Source organism: Chrysochloris asiatica, unplaced genomic scaffold (assembly GCF_000296735.1).
Source record: "Chrysochloris asiatica unplaced genomic scaffold, ChrAsi1.0 scaffold00052, whole genome shotgun sequence".
In the NCBI taxonomy this organism is placed as follows: Eukaryota; Metazoa; Chordata; class Mammalia; order Afrosoricida; family Chrysochloridae; genus Chrysochloris; species Chrysochloris asiatica.
The window spans coordinates 14,735,891-14,752,072 of record NW_006408570.1 but is presented as its reverse complement, the minus strand read 5'-3'; the positions used below and the strand labels follow the sequence as shown (position 1 = coordinate 14,752,072).

At 39.8% G+C, this 16,182-nt stretch overlaps 1 protein-coding gene across 3 annotated transcripts in view; it reads right to left on the bottom strand.

The window, feature by feature from the left end:
• Nucleotides 1–15,358, bottom strand: part of VPS54 (vacuolar protein sorting 54 homolog (S. cerevisiae)) — a 144,896-nt gene extending 129,538 nt beyond the window's left edge. For 2 of the 3 annotated variants that reach the window (XM_006862964.1, XM_006862965.1), the window contains exon 1: nucleotides 14,875–15,016. The gene's annotated coding sequence lies outside the window, so the exon portion shown is untranslated. Of the gene's footprint in view, nucleotides 1–14,874; nucleotides 15,017–15,228 lie in introns of those variants that run through there. The other variant, XM_006862966.1, reaches the window with a different exon arrangement.
• Between the last annotated feature and the right edge of the window lie 824 nt (nucleotides 15,359–16,182).

The window sequence follows — 16,182 nt, the reverse complement described above, 5'->3', positions numbered from 1 at the left end:
AAGTGAGTTCTGGTGTGACACCACGGGTTAATGTGCTAGACTGCAAGGTCGGTTTGAACTGCAAGGTCAGTTTGAACTGCAAGGTCAGCAATTCAAGCTCACCAGTCACTCCTTGGAAACCCTAGACAGTGTCGCTGTGAGTCAGAACAAACTCAAAGGCATTTAACCACAACAACAACAAATATATACAGCACACACAGAGACTCCTGGTGTGGTGCTGTACAATAAGCAATGGACTGCTTGCTAACTGCAAGGCTGGCAGTTCAAATCCACCAGATGCTCCTCGGAAACCCTATACAGGGTCACAATGAATCAGAAGCAACTCCACAGCACTGAACAACAACTACATACATACCTTAAAGTTACAAAAATTTTTAAATGTTTAAATGCTTAAGCATCTTTCTGTTGGACAAAAAACAGCAAATTCAATTTGAAAACAACAAAGACAGTCAAATGGAAAGAAAATTCTATCACAAATGTCTATGTTCCACTTAATTTTCTTTTTTCAAATAAGATTATCAATAGCAAAATGATCACTAATCTTTAAAATTTTTTATTTGAGAATACATAAAGCACAAATGATTACAAATGAATTATAACTCACCTATTTCCCCTAAAATTAAGACACATCTTTTTACAAAGTTATATATACAGAAAGCAACTAAAAGTTACATAAGGTATCACTTGTAAACAACTATCCCTTTAAAATGACCATCTTAACAACAACATAGCACTGACAATCTTATAAAATTATCATTGAAAAACAGAGATCCATTCTAAAATATTAAACTATAAGAATTAGGTTTTAATAATATGAACTAATAAATATTCATTTCACAAATATGCCCTACTCACGTAGACGCAAAACAATGCAAAAATGGAGCTAGTCTATGATCTTAAGTAATAAACAATCAAGCACATATTTCACACTAGAAGCATCAAAGAACATTTTTCAAAGGAGATCATGTCTGAACCGAGTCTTAAATGGTAGTACAAAAAGCAAGAAGAGAGAGTAATTAGTACAAGTAGAATAGAAAACATAATGCACTTTTAAATATGAGAAAATGCATAGCAAAGAAGTGCAAGCAAGCATGTGGGCAGTGAGCCACATCATGAATGGGCTTGTCTGCATTACAAAGGAGTTTGGACTTTGTCCACAAAACTGCAGTGAGTCATTATAGACTTTAAGACACTGGTGCTGAACACATCACTCTGTTTAAGGTAATAGTAAGAGAGGAGGGCCAAAGACAGAACCCCAGAAGACCAATATTACTCTAGAGAGAGAAATTAAAAAGGTAAGAAAAGCTTGTGGGAAAAAGAAAAAAAGGAAAATCTCAGTAGGTGGGAGGAAAATTAGGAAAAAAATATTAATCCAGAATTTACATGTAAAATAATGAGGGGAAAAAAAGCCTCCTTTTTATTTGGCAATTAAGAAGTGAGCAGTCACATAAGAAGCACTGTCAAGTTCAACAGTGGAAGTTGGGAGCCAGATTGCAGAAGTTGGAGTCAAACAGGAGATGAGAAAATGAAAAACAATGCTTGGTATTGTTTCAAGAGACTCAGTTATAAAGTCAGAAAACAATAGTGCATGCTCACTTTGGTACAAAATGTTTAACAGCTATATCTAATGTGTGGAAAAGTATATAACAAGATGTTAACAGTTCTAACCTCTGCCTAGAATACAAACATATCTTTCCAGCCCACTCAACTTTTCTACCACTTGCTTTACAGTTTGTGGTCTTTAAAATATTTCTTAAATTTTAAGTCATTATTTACCTGCTTATTTCTGGTATCTCCCTCTATAATGAAGATCAAAGAGCACAGCCTTCGGTATGTATTGCATCTCAATGTAAAGAAAACAAAAATCCTCACCACTGGACCAATAAACAACATTCTTATCAATGGAGAAAAGATTCAAGTTGTCAAGGACTTCATTCTTCTTGGATCAACTATCAACACTCACAGAAGCAGCAGTCAAGAAATCAAACAACATATTGCATTAGGCAAATCTGCTGCACAGGAACTTTTTAAAGTATTGAAGAGCGAAGATGTCAGCTGGAGGATTAAGGTGTACCTGACCCAAGTCATGGTATTTTCAGTAACCTCATATGCATGCGAAAGCTGGGTAGTAAATAAGGAAGACCATAGAAGAATTGATGCTTTTGAATTATGGTGTTGGAGGAGAATATTGAAAGTGCCATGGGTTGTCAAAAAATCTGTTTTGGAAGAAGTGTAGCAGAGTGCTCCTTGGAGGCCAGGATGGCCAAACATACTTCAGACATATTGTCAGGAGGGACCAGTCACTAGAGAAGGGTATCATGTTTGGTAAGGTAGAGAGTCAGAGAAAAAGAGGAAGACCCCCAGCAAAGTAGGGATTGACAAAGTTACAGCACCAATGGACTCAAGCGTGGCAACAGTAGTGAGGTTGGCCCAGGATCAAGCAGTGTTTCATTCTGCTGTGCACAGGGTCGCTATGAGTCGGTACCAACTCAATGGCACCTAACAACAACAACCCTCTATATTGTAAACGTATTCTTGTGTTTTTACCTTCCTGTGCCAGCTGCTCCTTGGAAACCCTATACAGGGCTGCAATAAGTCGAAACCAACCTGACAGCACTTAACAACAACAGTACTACACCTAAAGAGTCCTGGTATGGGCGTGTAGGAAAAACACGGGACTGCTAAGATGAGCCTTTCTACTCCCCTAACAATTTACAGGTTCAGAAACCCTATACAGGGTTGCTATGAGTTGGAACCGACACAACCGCAACCAACTAACAGCAAAGTCAGTGGTTCAAATCAATCAGTCACTCCTCAGGAACCCTCTACAGAGTTACTATGAATTAGAACCAACTCAATGACATTTAACAATAAAACCATATCTGAGGAGACGTGGTGACACAATGGACAAAGTCTCTCTATGGAAGAAAGATGAGGCAATCTACTTTCATAAATATTTACAGCCTTAGAAACTCTATGGAGCAATTCTAATCTGACCTACAGGTTTGCTGAATTGTAGTCAACTTGACAGCAGTGGCTATATTTCACCTAGTAGAGTCTAGCTCATGGTAAGCATTCAGTAAGCTGCATAAATGTTCAGTCAATGAATGAACAGATGAATGAAAGACTATTGTGGAAGAGGAAGCAGGCACACACAAGTGACACACAAGCACACACAAATCTCACAGATTCTTGTACATTCAAAATAATAAAAAAAACTTAATAGTCTTTTTTTCTTGTTTAACCCTACATGTTAAGATTTAACACAGACTTTTAAGAATCTGACTTTAGATCTCTACCTTTGTTAGAACACAGCATAATAGACTAGTTAAGAGTCTGGTCACTGAGTGAACTAGATCTGTCATTTACTAGCTATGTGACCTTTGACTACATTTTAGTTATTGAACTTGTTTCCTTGTTTGTAAAATGGGTAGAGCAACAGTATCCCCCTGACAAGAATGCTGAAATATTTAAGCGAAATAACATGTGTAACTTCATGACACAATACTTGACACACAGTAGATACATAAATGAAACAACTATCACTTTTTAAATAGCCTGTTAGATTGTGCTATACAAAGTTTCAAAATAAATTTAAACTTTAGCATCCTGATCCTCCTCTTGGCTGGTCGAGTCCCCACTAGACAGAGGGAGGAAAGCGGTAAAATGGACAGATAGAATTTACTATTGGAAAAGCAGCAAAACACAGACCAGTGGTCCTCAAACTCTGCCAGTACAGGAAAATAAAAAGGAATAGCTGACAGTGATAATAAAGCTAGGATACATGTTAGCCTAGTGCAGAAGCAATTTTGTTGACAAAAACTTCTTGTGAGAGAGAGGAGGAGAAACTGGAAGTATGGGGGAAGGCTGGAAATAATGCTTTGGAAGACATCCAAATAAAAGTGAAAGTTAAATCCATAGAAATAGAGTAGATAAGATAAAAATTAAAACTTCTCTAAGTTGGATGGGATTTTAAAAGGTCATCTGGCCTGCCCAACTTTCTACCCCATATATGAATCCTTTCTAGAAGGGTCATTTTGCCCTCATTTGAAAACCTTCAATAACAGAAAAAGTAATTATTACTTCAAATGCAATTATTACTGAAAAACAAGTATACTTACATTAAGTTTAAAAAATCAAATTCTTTCTTGTAATGAACAGAATCCTGACTCCCTGAATTTTCCATTCAATGACATTACCAGAGCTACAGAGTAGATCATTCTAGTCATGGGAAAGTAGAAATACAAAGAGAGAAAGTACAGAAAAGGAAGAGGATCATGAGCTCAGGGCAAGGTATGTGGCAAATACATTTAGAGGAAAGGAAAAAGGCAATCAGAAATGTCAGAAAACAAGGACAGTACAATGTTGTTGTTGTTGTTGTTGTTAAGTGCCATTGAGTCGAGTCCGACCCATAGCGACCCCGTACAGGGTTTCCGAGGGTGTAAATCTTTACGGGAGTAGAAAGCCTCATCTTTCTCCGGCGGAGCGGCTGGTAGTTTCGAACCGCTGACCTTAAAGTTCGCAGACCGATTCGTAACCACTACGCTACCAGAGTACAATGTTAGAGAAATAAAAAAAGAAGTGTCAAGGAGGAGAGTGCTAGCAGTAGTGTCAACATGATGCAAAAGTATTAAGGAAGTTCCTAACTTCAAAAAGGACTCTGCATTAGTTTTAGGACAGTGTTCGGGACAAAAGCCATGGAAGTAAGTAATGAAGTAATAAGGGCAACAAGATCAACATCAGTTTCGGGTGAAAGTAAAAAGATGAAGAGTTGAGCAAGGGCATTTTAGGCAACAGTAAGCTTGAGCAGCTTGCAAGCAGCAAGAAACCAACTGAAGGGTGAGATTTAAGAAGAGTAAGAAAAAGTGGAGTCGAATGGAGATGGGGGAAGGGAGAGTTAGATATACTTGGGAATGGGGTGGGACAGAGGAAGAAAGAGAGACTGTCACACTTAAAACTATCTATGAGTTATCTAACGCTTTTGAACCACACTGAGAAAGATAGGACTTTGTCAGCAACAAAAAGACAGTGAGCTCACTGCCTCAGATAAATTGCCTCCCATCTGGGGGAAGGAAAAAAAAAAAATAAACTGTGACTTGGGAAACTCTGGGTTGTTTCATTCCACCACTCGCTATGAAGGTAATCTGAAGATCTCCCATCAGAGTACAGTGAAAATATGTTATCAAAACATTAAGAAGAATTACATCACTAATATTTGACTTGCACTATACAGTTTGGAGTCCTGGTGTGGCACTACAGGATAAACACTCAATCTCAAAGTTGATTTGAACTGCAAGGTCAGTGGTTCAAATTCACCAGCTGCTTCTCGGAAACCATATACAGGGTCGCTGTGAGTTGGAACTGACTCGATGGCACAAAACAACATACAATTTATCTACCATCTGTCTGTAGTGGCTTGTGTGCTGCTATGATGTTGAATATTTCAACATTCACCATGTATGGTGAACAGATTTCAGTGAAGCTTCCAGGTTAAGCTAGGCTAGGAAGAAAGACCTGGTGACTTATTCCGAAAATTAGCCAATAACAACCTTATGGATCAAAACTGCATATTGTCCAGTATAATTCTGGAAGATAAACCTCCCTAGCTGCAACAATGGAACCCAATCATAACAACGATCATAAAGATGACATACAATTGGGTGTTTCATTCTGTTATACATACGAGTCATCATGAGTCATAGCCAACTCCAGAGAACTAACAACAATACAGTTCACAATCACATGTTTTTATAAAGATTATCTTGTTGGTTTTCATAATAATCTAGTGAGAAAAAGCATTTCTGAATGGAATCATGAACGAATCAGTGATCCCCATTATAAGGATGAATAAACAAGTTCAAGAATGACTTGGTTTCAGACTATTTACCTAGTTAACTTCGAAGATGGGATTTGAAATTCAGACCTGATTCTACACCACACTACTCTCCATAAAAAAAAAAATCTAAATTCTTGCACTACTATCTCCTATTTAGTTCAGAAACCCTGAGCTTTCCTCTTCTGGCTTCTTTTTCTCCTTATCAAATTAGTTACTAATCCAATAAAAATTATTTACTCTAATAATAATTACTATTTTTGTTGTTTTTAGCTGACATCCAATCAGTTCATAACTCATAGCAACTCCATGCACAACGAAACAAAACAAAACACAGCCCAGTCATGCACCATGTCCATGATCAGTTGTAGATTACACTCCTGTGATCTTTCATTGGCCAATTTTTAGAAATGGGACTAGGCCTTTGCTCCTAGTTCATCTTAGTCTGGAAGCTCTACTACTATCTGTTCAGCATCATCATCACACTCAAACCTCCACGGACAGAAGGGTGGTGGCTGTACATGAGCTGCACTGGTCAGGAATTAACCCAGGTCTCCTGCATAGAAGGTGAGAGGTCTACCACTGAGCCACCACTGCCCTTCATTACTATTATGTACACGGAATATTAAAGGATAGCAATAATTAGCATTTGGTTATGATTAAGAATTTTATAAGACTAGAAAACTATTCAAGGAGAAAGATACTATATAGTTTCATCAGTGTAACTCACAATATTTTTCTTTGCAAAGGAATAATTCTTCAGGTGCAATGTACGGTAAATATGCTAGTACAAGCCATCATTTTAATACTTTTAACAGAAAACGTATTATGAATTCTAAATAACAGACTTACGAATGATCTGTAATTTGTGAAGAAGGAGCAGATAAAGGAGAGCACTTCTCTAGACTGGAGCTGGACAGAAGCAGAATTTTTTTTAATATGATTTTGGATTTTAAATTATTAAAGAAAAATATCAATGTTTCTACTTTAAAAAAAAAGGCAAACAACACTGAGCAAACTAATTTCCTCAAATTTAGAAGTGCTGCTATATGGAAAACAACAACTGACAATTGGTACTGTAATGTTATACCAAAGATCTATTTGCGAGAAATCAAGAATGTTGTTTTTTTTTTTAAATCATGTGGTTGTAGTGGTTATGTGCTGTGGAGTCGGTTCCAACTCATAACAACCCTGTATAGTTTCTGAGGCTGTAAATCTTTACAGGGAGAAAAAAGCCTCATCTTTCTGAATTTCGTACTGCTGACCTTGGGTTAGCAGCCTGACTTGTTACCACTATGCTACCAAATTAATTTAAAAGACCTCAAAGATCTCATATTCAAAGAAGCACTATCTACAATATTTTGGAAATTTTAAGAGCCCATTTCCGGTAAATGGTAAACTTTAGCTTCTCTCATATACCCTAGGCATAAAAATCAACCTATTTCTACGCTATTTAAGCATAAGGATTATCACCTGAAAAAAAAAAATCTAGTTTTATCACAGTTTATTTTTGAAGTACTTTAAAAAAATGCCTAATTGTCTGATACACACAGTTTCTTATGACTATTTCAAAAATAAAGGCAAAACTGAAAGATTTAGGCTTCCAAGAAATACTAACAAGTTTAGGCTGTCACATAAATATTTAACTACTCATTCTGGGCACTAAACAGAAAAAGTTAAAAACATGGAAAGCAAGAGCAAAGTTGTACTGATCTTCTTTTTCCTTGCATCCTCTATTTAGAATTTATGTTGTTATTGTTATTAAGTGCCAGTGGTTCCAACTCATAACGACCCTGTTTAGGTTTTCTGAGGAGTGGCTCGTGGGTATGAACTGCCAGCCTTGCAGTTAGCAGTCCAGAGACCCTCCATTTGACATTTATGAGACTCTGTGACTTGGGTGAACTTCTAAATCTATCTGCTTTCCATACAGCAGTCCAGTGCTGTGCTTATCCTATGGCACCACACCAGGACTTCAATGTTATCTAGAAGGATAAAAATGATAGCCAGCATTTATTGCTGTTGTTGCTAAGTGCCACTGAATCAGTACCAAGCATAGAGGCCCTATATAGGGTTTCCAAGGAATGGCTGGTGAGCTTGAACCACCGACCTTGCAGTTCAAACCAACTTTGCAGTCCAGTGCATTAACCCACAGTGTCACACCAAGCTAAGCTAAAATCTTAAAATTTGTAAAATTAGTCTTAAATATTTTTAAATGACTACAAAATGAGTGATAATTCATGTGTGACATCTTTATAAGGAATAAAAATTACAAGTACTCTCATAAAATAATATATTCTTTGTAACTCTAATTGTAGATGTGGTAGAGCAAACAGGGGGCAAAATTATGAAAACTTCTTAGAAATTACTAAACACCTTGAAGGAAACAGTTGCTGTGCCTAGGCACCCAGGATCATAGTCGTGGGAAAAACCATCTTCAATTGGCATAACATAGTTCACAAGACAATGCTCTATATCCCACTTCTGTGAATAGCAACTGGGGTCTGAAAAGCTCATAAGCTCACGAGTAGCCATCTAAGGTGCAACTAATGCACCTGTCTAGAGGAAAGAAGAGTGATGAAAATTAAAGAAACAATTAGTTCAATGGACTACTGGAACACATGAGCATTGGTCTCACAACCCTGCTACCACTACCAACTGTTCTGTAACAGAATACATTAGAAGGTCCTGGACAGAGTGGAAAATGTGAAACAAAACTCAAAATTAGAAAAAGATCAAGCTTATTGGTCAGCAAGAGATTAGAGGAATCTGTGCCTATGGCCCTTGGGTACCCTTGAGATCTGGAACAAAATTTATCCTTATGGTTCAATTTACAGCCAAACAATAAATCAGCATATAGGGGTGTCACAATACTAGTGAGATATACACACCGTAGAATGGTTAACCATTCAAGATGGAAAGGGTAGCATTTTACCTAAGGAAAAAATTCAGAACGGTGGGGAAAGAAGGAGAAAGAGAAACAAGAATCTCTGGGAGGAAGTAGAATATGCGATGTTACATTGAAGGGATTACAATATTTGAAATGAAATTAACTATATGATCACTGAATATAAAACTGGTGATCTGCTCTGTAAACCTTCACTCGATTTAAAATAAAAAGTTACTCAAAAAACAAGTAAATGAAGGCATAAATGTAGAAGGAATAAAAAATTTCCAAAATCTCCTTTGTAATTCCCCAATGTAATAACGGATTAAAGCAAGGGATTAATAGATGCTAATACCATTGGCTAAGGAGCTCTGGTAGCGTAGTAGTTACGAATCGGGCTGTGAACTTCAAGGTCAGCAGTGTGAAACCACCAGCTGCTCTGAGGAAGAAAGATGAGGCTTTCTGCTCCCGTAAGGATTTACAGCCTCAGAAACCCTGTAAAGGGTCACTATGGGTCAGAACCGACTCAACAGCACTTAACAACAAAAACAACATTGGCTAGGAGATCTGGTAGCGTAGTGGTTATGAATCAGGCTGCTAATCTCACGGTCAACAGTTCGAAACTACCAGCTGTTCTGCGGGAGAAAGATGAGGCTTTCTGCTCCCATAAAGATTTACAGCCTTGGAAACTCTGTACAGGGTCATTATGAGTCAGAATTGACTCCACGGCACATAACAACAACACTGGCTGTAAGGTAAAAGGTTATTTACATGACCACAAAGTATCACTCTATCATCTGTCAATCACCCCCTTAACCAAGTGATCAAGCTTGCATCACCAAGAAGAGGACAGCCTAACATTATGTGCTTCTGATGTGATGCAACAGTAGATACAGTGGTGTTCTCACCAGAAATATTTAACTAGAATCTAGTTGTGAGAAAATAGATCATTAAGAAAGTGTAACATACTCCAGGACAGGTGACTTCAACTTTTCAAAGTCTAAACCTAAAGAGGAGAGGAAGGCAGTGGAACTAGTCAGACACTACAGAGGCATACCAGTCAAATGCAATGCATGAATCCTAACTAAATCTTGTGTTGATGTTGTTGTTAGTTGTTACCAAGTCAGCTCTGACTCATGGTGACTTTTATGGCTAACAGAACAAAATGTTGCCTGGTCCAGTGCTACCTTCATGATTATTGGTAGGTCAACTGCCTCGTGTGTTTTTTGCGACGCTGGAAGTCATGCCACTGGTATTTGAAATACTAGCAAGATCACCCATGGTGAACAAGGTTCAATGAAATATCCAACATACTAAAACAAAATAGGAATATCCAGAATGCTAAAACAGAGTAAGAAGAAATCTCTAGCAATCTCCTTCTGAAAATTAGCCAATAAAAGACCTGTGGAACACTGCATTAGTGGGGGAAAATGCTATAAAGATTTGAGGGATAATGGGAAATTACAATGTGTTGAATAATGTTACAATACAAATGCTGATAGTCTTAGGTGTTGTAATGGTAGAGGTTGTATAAGAAAGTGTTCCTACAACTGGGATATGCAAGATTAAGTATTTAGGAGTGTAAAGACTTGAACAGAAGTGAAACCCTACTGTCCAAAATCCTAAGTAATGCAGTATACATGAGAAAATTAAATATTGGTTGCTTTAGAATCCCTGAGTCTAGAAATATAAACTGGGAAAACAACTTAAAGGAATCTATACATTTGTTTAAAAAAACAAAACAAAAAAAAAAGGAATATAGATTTCCCTCTGAGGCTGAAAGAAAGTTCTAGAAATAATTTAACTTAGGGAATGATTGAATTCTGGTGTGGTGCTGTAGAATAAGCACTGGACTGCTAATGCAAGGTTGGCAGTTCAAACCTATTAGTCACCCCTAGAAAACTCTATACAAGGTTGCTATGAGTAGGAACTCAATGGTACTTAACAACAACAACAAAGGAATGATACAATCATATTTGCCCTTTTAAAAAGATCATTGACTATCGCACAGAAAATGGACTGGAGCAAGACGAGAAGTAACCAAACAGGAAATCTGCAATAACCCAGGTAAGAAATGACAGTTGCCTGAACTCAGATAATAGCAAAAGAGATGAAAAAACAGGGTGATTCCAAATCTCCCTCAGTCCTAGCCTCATTTCAGTGTGCTAGGCCCAAATTTTTAACTGTATATGGGTATATTCAACAAAAAAGAAAACTATACACATGACCTCACCAGATGTAATACACAGAAAACAAACTGACTACATCTGTGAAAAGAGATGGTCGAAAACCTCCACATCATCAGCCAAAAGAAGGCAAGGGGCAGACTGTGAAACATCATCAATTACTCATATCCAAGTACTGCCTGAAGCTGAAGATAATTAATTAAAACTAGTCCACAAGAGCCAAAACATATCACACATAAATATAAAGATCATATGAAGAACAGATTTGATGTATTAGATATTAATGACAGACGACCAGATGAGTTGTGAGATGCCATCAACAATATGAGACTGACACGTACTCTCCAGTAGAGAGATACCAGGCAAAGGAAGACATGAAAAGGTAAAAGAGCTGAAAAGAAAATTTCAAAGGGCAGCTTCAGAAGACAAAGTCAAGTATTATAAAGAAATATTCCAAGAATTAGTTAGAAAAATAAAAGAGAAGAAAATACTGAACATTTCTCAAGTTGAAAGAACTGAAGAAAAAATTCAAGCCACGACTTGTAATATTGAAGGATTCTATGGACAAAACAGTAAACGATGCAGGAAGTATCAAAAGAAAATGGAAGGAATACACAGAGTCACTGTACACACACAAAAAAAAATGGTCGATGTCAACCATTTCAAGATTTACCATATGATCAAGAGCCAAGAGTACTGAAGGAAGAAATTAACACTATCCCAACTTTATAGATGAGAAAACTAAGCCTCAGAAAGAAGAAATAATTTATCAAAGGTCATAAGATTGGCACACAGTAAATAGGATCCCAACAGGCAATATTTTCTTCTTTCAACAACAATTATGCTTCTTAAAAAACAAAATCAAAACTGGAGCCTGAAGGGGAAAAAAAAGGTTCATAATCCATAAATTTTGGATTTTTTGGACATTCACAGCATATATGTATGCATGTATAAAATAAACACTTAGCTTACCCCTCCTTTCTTGGCAGTAGAGGTTGCCACACACAGCTTTCAACCCCGAAAGTCACTCTGGATAAAGACAACTTCGTCTCTCATGCTTCGGACATATTGTCAGGAGGAACCAGTTACTGGAGAATGATATCATGTTTGGTAAGGTGGAAGGTCAGAGAAAAAGAGGAAGACCCCCAACGAGATGGACTGGCCAAGTGGCAGCATCGATAGACTCAAGCGTGGCAACAGTAGTGAGGTTGGTCCAGGAGCGGGCAATGTTTCGTTCCGCTGTGCGTAAGGTTGCTGTGGGTCGGTACTGACTCGATGGCACTGAACAACAACTATATATATATCCAATTTCAAAAACCTTTGCATATGTAAGGCTCCCTGGTGGAATAGTGGTTAAAGCATTTATCTGGGAATCAATCGCTCCACAGGAAAAAGATGAGGCCGTCTCTTTCCATAAAAATTACAGCCTTGGAACAGAACAGTTCTACTCTACTGATTAACTTGGTGGCAGTGCACCAATAATCAACAACTCAAAATTTAATAAAATATTTGAAAACTGTAGCAAAATAAGGCTGCAATTTTCAGAAAGGAACAAAAAAAATTTCTTCAGAGTTCAGATCAACCAACAGATTATAGAAAGAGAGTTGCTAGAGGATCGGATCCAAGAATTAGTCTGTCCACTAAACAGCGCCCAGTAAGAGTGCCTGCTGGGGGTCAGGAGCACTATTTCAGGTCCTTACCAGAAGAGCACTACTGACATTTCTTTGTTTGGGGAAGGTGTCCTGTGCAATATCCCTGGCCTCTACCCACAAGATGATAACCAAAAATGTTTCCAGACTCTGCCATATGTCATTTGGAGGGCAAAATAGTCTTGGCTTTTTACGAGTCTGTAAATTATAATTCTTTTTTTTTTTTTAATTTTGGATTAATATATATATATATATATATATATATATATATATATGGAACACAAGAAGACACTCAAATAACACACATGCCATTCTCCTTTAGACTGTAACAAGAATAAAGCATGTTTAGAGCATTTTAAGCATGGATTTCATTTATGCCAATATATTAGTTCTCCCGCCTCTTTAAAAATAAAAAAGGTTGGGGAAAATGTTCTGTTCTTATCCTGCTCTATCAGTAAAATATAACATTGCATACATACATACACACAAGAGAAGCTAAACAATTCTAACTTTCAAACCCATTTCTTGTCCTGTATGGCCGCACTGTGGCTCATGAGCCATGCATCCAGGAGATTCAAGCTTCCACTCTTCAGACTTCCTCATTTGCTTGTTGCCATCTATTTGTGAGGCAAGTAAGAAGCCAACAAATGACCTTCAAGGGTTTTTCCAACCCTGATATTCTAATATTCAACAGCCAAAGGAAAAAAAAAAAAACTCCAACTTTTATTTATTGACTTCCAGCTAGCAAGACCACCTCTGGAGATCACTCAATCAAGTTAACATTTTTCTTTCTCCAAACTTTAATCTGTGATGAATGTATGTCAGTTGTTTATAATACAGCTGTTAATACCAATTTGTTGATGGTGGTGTTTGCTGCCAAGCCAACTTATACTATCCCTGTATAGGGTTTCCAAGGTTTAATACCAATGTCTTTGGCTTGTTATCTAACTTAATAAAACATTTTAAACATATAAATTTTAAAAGAAAAGCTTTTCAAGAAGCTATGAGCTGATTTCACGTATATATAAGGTCCACAAAAGTCAAAATATAGAGACAAAAAGTAGTGGTTGTAATATCTCTCAGACTGGTAGGATAATAATTCTGAAGTTGCTAAAGTATTATTTAAAAATAGTCACTATGGGTCGGAACCGACTCGATGGCACTTAACAACAACAACAAATCACAATAAAACTGCAAATATCTAATCCCTCAAACCACAAACTATCAATCATCCATAATTTGCACTTATAATTTTTACCAAAACCTATCATAGGCGATAATGATCACTATAAGTAATAATTCACTTCTAGGAAATCAGACTCTCCCTGCAATACAAATACAATCACATAATTCCCATCATTCCATCTGCTCCACGAAATCGTTACAAATCTCCAGGTACTTTTCCAATTAAAACTCTCCCTCCACCCACATTTATAAACGTCACCCCGAACGTCCACCAAAATTTGCTATTTAATTTATCGCAATACCACATGTCTCAGGCTACTCTCTACAAGTTCTCACGGCATCACCTGCCTTGTAAGCACCTACTATTTATTGCCCTGAGTTTGACAAATCAGAAATAGAGGCAGTTTTTAAAAAGTAAAAAAGAAAACTCCAAATAATTTCAGGAAAGCCTACATAAACAACAAAATTTTAAAAAGAGTTACTTTTATTTATTTTCCTTTTTTGCAACCCGGGTCAGCCAAAATTCTAAAATTACCATCCCTGAAACTTAGCACAAGGAGAGACCAAGCGGTTCCTCAAACTGGGCCGGCAAAAGTTCTGTCAACGATGCGAGGGCAGGGGAGGCCTGCGTTTGTAAGTATGCAAAGACGGAAAGCAGATGAACCGAAGTAAATTAATTATGGGACAAATTAGTGCGTTAAGTAGACTCAACTGGAAACATCAGAACACAGAATGAGTCTTTCGGTTAAGCCTTCCCCGCGAAGAAACACAAATTATTTCACTAGAGTCAAAAGGGAGCTAAGGGCCCTGTTGGGAAAAGAATGGGAAAGTTTGGGGGCAACATCTGAAGGGAATGGGGAAAGTTCCGGGTCCCGGAGAGGGCCGAGGACGGCGGCGGGCAGAGGGTGGGAGCACAGCTGCCGGCCGGATCTCAGGGACCGAGAGAAAAGGAAGAGAAGGAGGCGGAGGGAGGATCGGAAGCTCCAGAGCCCGTCAGTTGTGACCGAAACTGTTCGCTTCGGGTCCGGGAGGAGGAGACACAGGGGGGTGGGGTCTCGAATCCTGTCTCCTCTGTAGGTCGGAGTGAGGGTGGGCCGTGAAGCCTGGGGGACCGAAGGGGGCCGGCCGGACACCTACCTGCGGGTCTCGGGCAGCCGCCCCAGAGCGAGGCCTAGTGCATCGCCGCCGCCTCCAGCCTTCCACGTCGCGCCGAGGCTGCTGCTCTGCGGCCGCCGCCTCCCGGAGCCCGGCGGGCCCGAGCCCGGCTTCCCGCCCCCGCCCCGCGCCGACCGGTCCGTCGGGCCCGTGGAGCACAGGGCCGCCCTCTCTAGCCCAGCTCCGCTCGGGGGTGAGAGGCGGTAGCAGCGGCTCCCTCACGTCTCTCCCGGGTGTCCTGTCAGCCAGCAGTTCCCCCCAGGTCCGCAGCGCCGCCTCCGCCGCTGCTGCCACCGCCTCTCCCACATCCCCGGCCTCCAGAGGAGCTGCTGCCGCGCCGCGACCACTGCCCCTAGCGTTTCTGCTACCTGCTCCACTGCTTCCCCTCACCGCGCCAGCCCGGCCCGGCTGGGTCCGGGGAGAAAGTGCCGGAGGCCGCCGCAGCCCCCAGCCCACAATCCACCGCGCGGCTCCACCGGGGCGGGAGAGCCGCGGCCCGGGCCGGGGGGAGCGCCCGCCGCCGCGGGAAAGGGGCCTCGGTGCGGGCTCTGGCGCCCGCCCCGGGTACAGCCGGCGTTCCCACCGGACGGGAAATACCCCGCGCGGCTCTGCTGTGCCTCCGCCCCTCATTTCACGCTCAAAGATAGAAATCCGCGCTGAACTCTTTCTTCTGCCCCACTATTTGACTCCGAGTTCTTAGAAACACGAGGTGTAATGTAGCCTTCTGCCTTCCTGGGGACGGGGTCACGATTCCTCTGCGTGGCCCTCGCCTACCCCTAAGACCAACCGACTCCAAACGTCCCTACAAATCACCCAGGACCTATTAAAGCAGATGTTTCCACAAGACCCCACCTCCCCTTTTTCATTCTCGAAGTAAACGCTGTTTAAAGCTTCCAAATAAATATTTCAAAGATTAATGGTCGCCCCCAACAACCTCATCGGACTCTCTCTCTGTTGAGGCCTTTACTCCACCTAGTCCTCCTCTAACTTGTTCCCCTAACTCCAGGCCTTCCTCCCTGTTGCCTATTTTAACTGACACTGTAAGTGGTCATTCTGATGCTGGGGGATGGGGTGGGGGGAGGGGTGTGTGTGTGTGTGTGTGTGTGTGTGTGTGTGTGTGTGTACTTCCTCATTCTGATTCTTTATGGTATCCTAATTATGGGGAGGGGGAGAGGGTTTCCAATATTTAGCTAAGAATATATATTATTATATGTTATAAAGGAGCTCTGGTAGCGTAGTGGTTACGAATCGGGCTGTGAACCGCAAAGTCAACAGTTTGAAACTACCAGC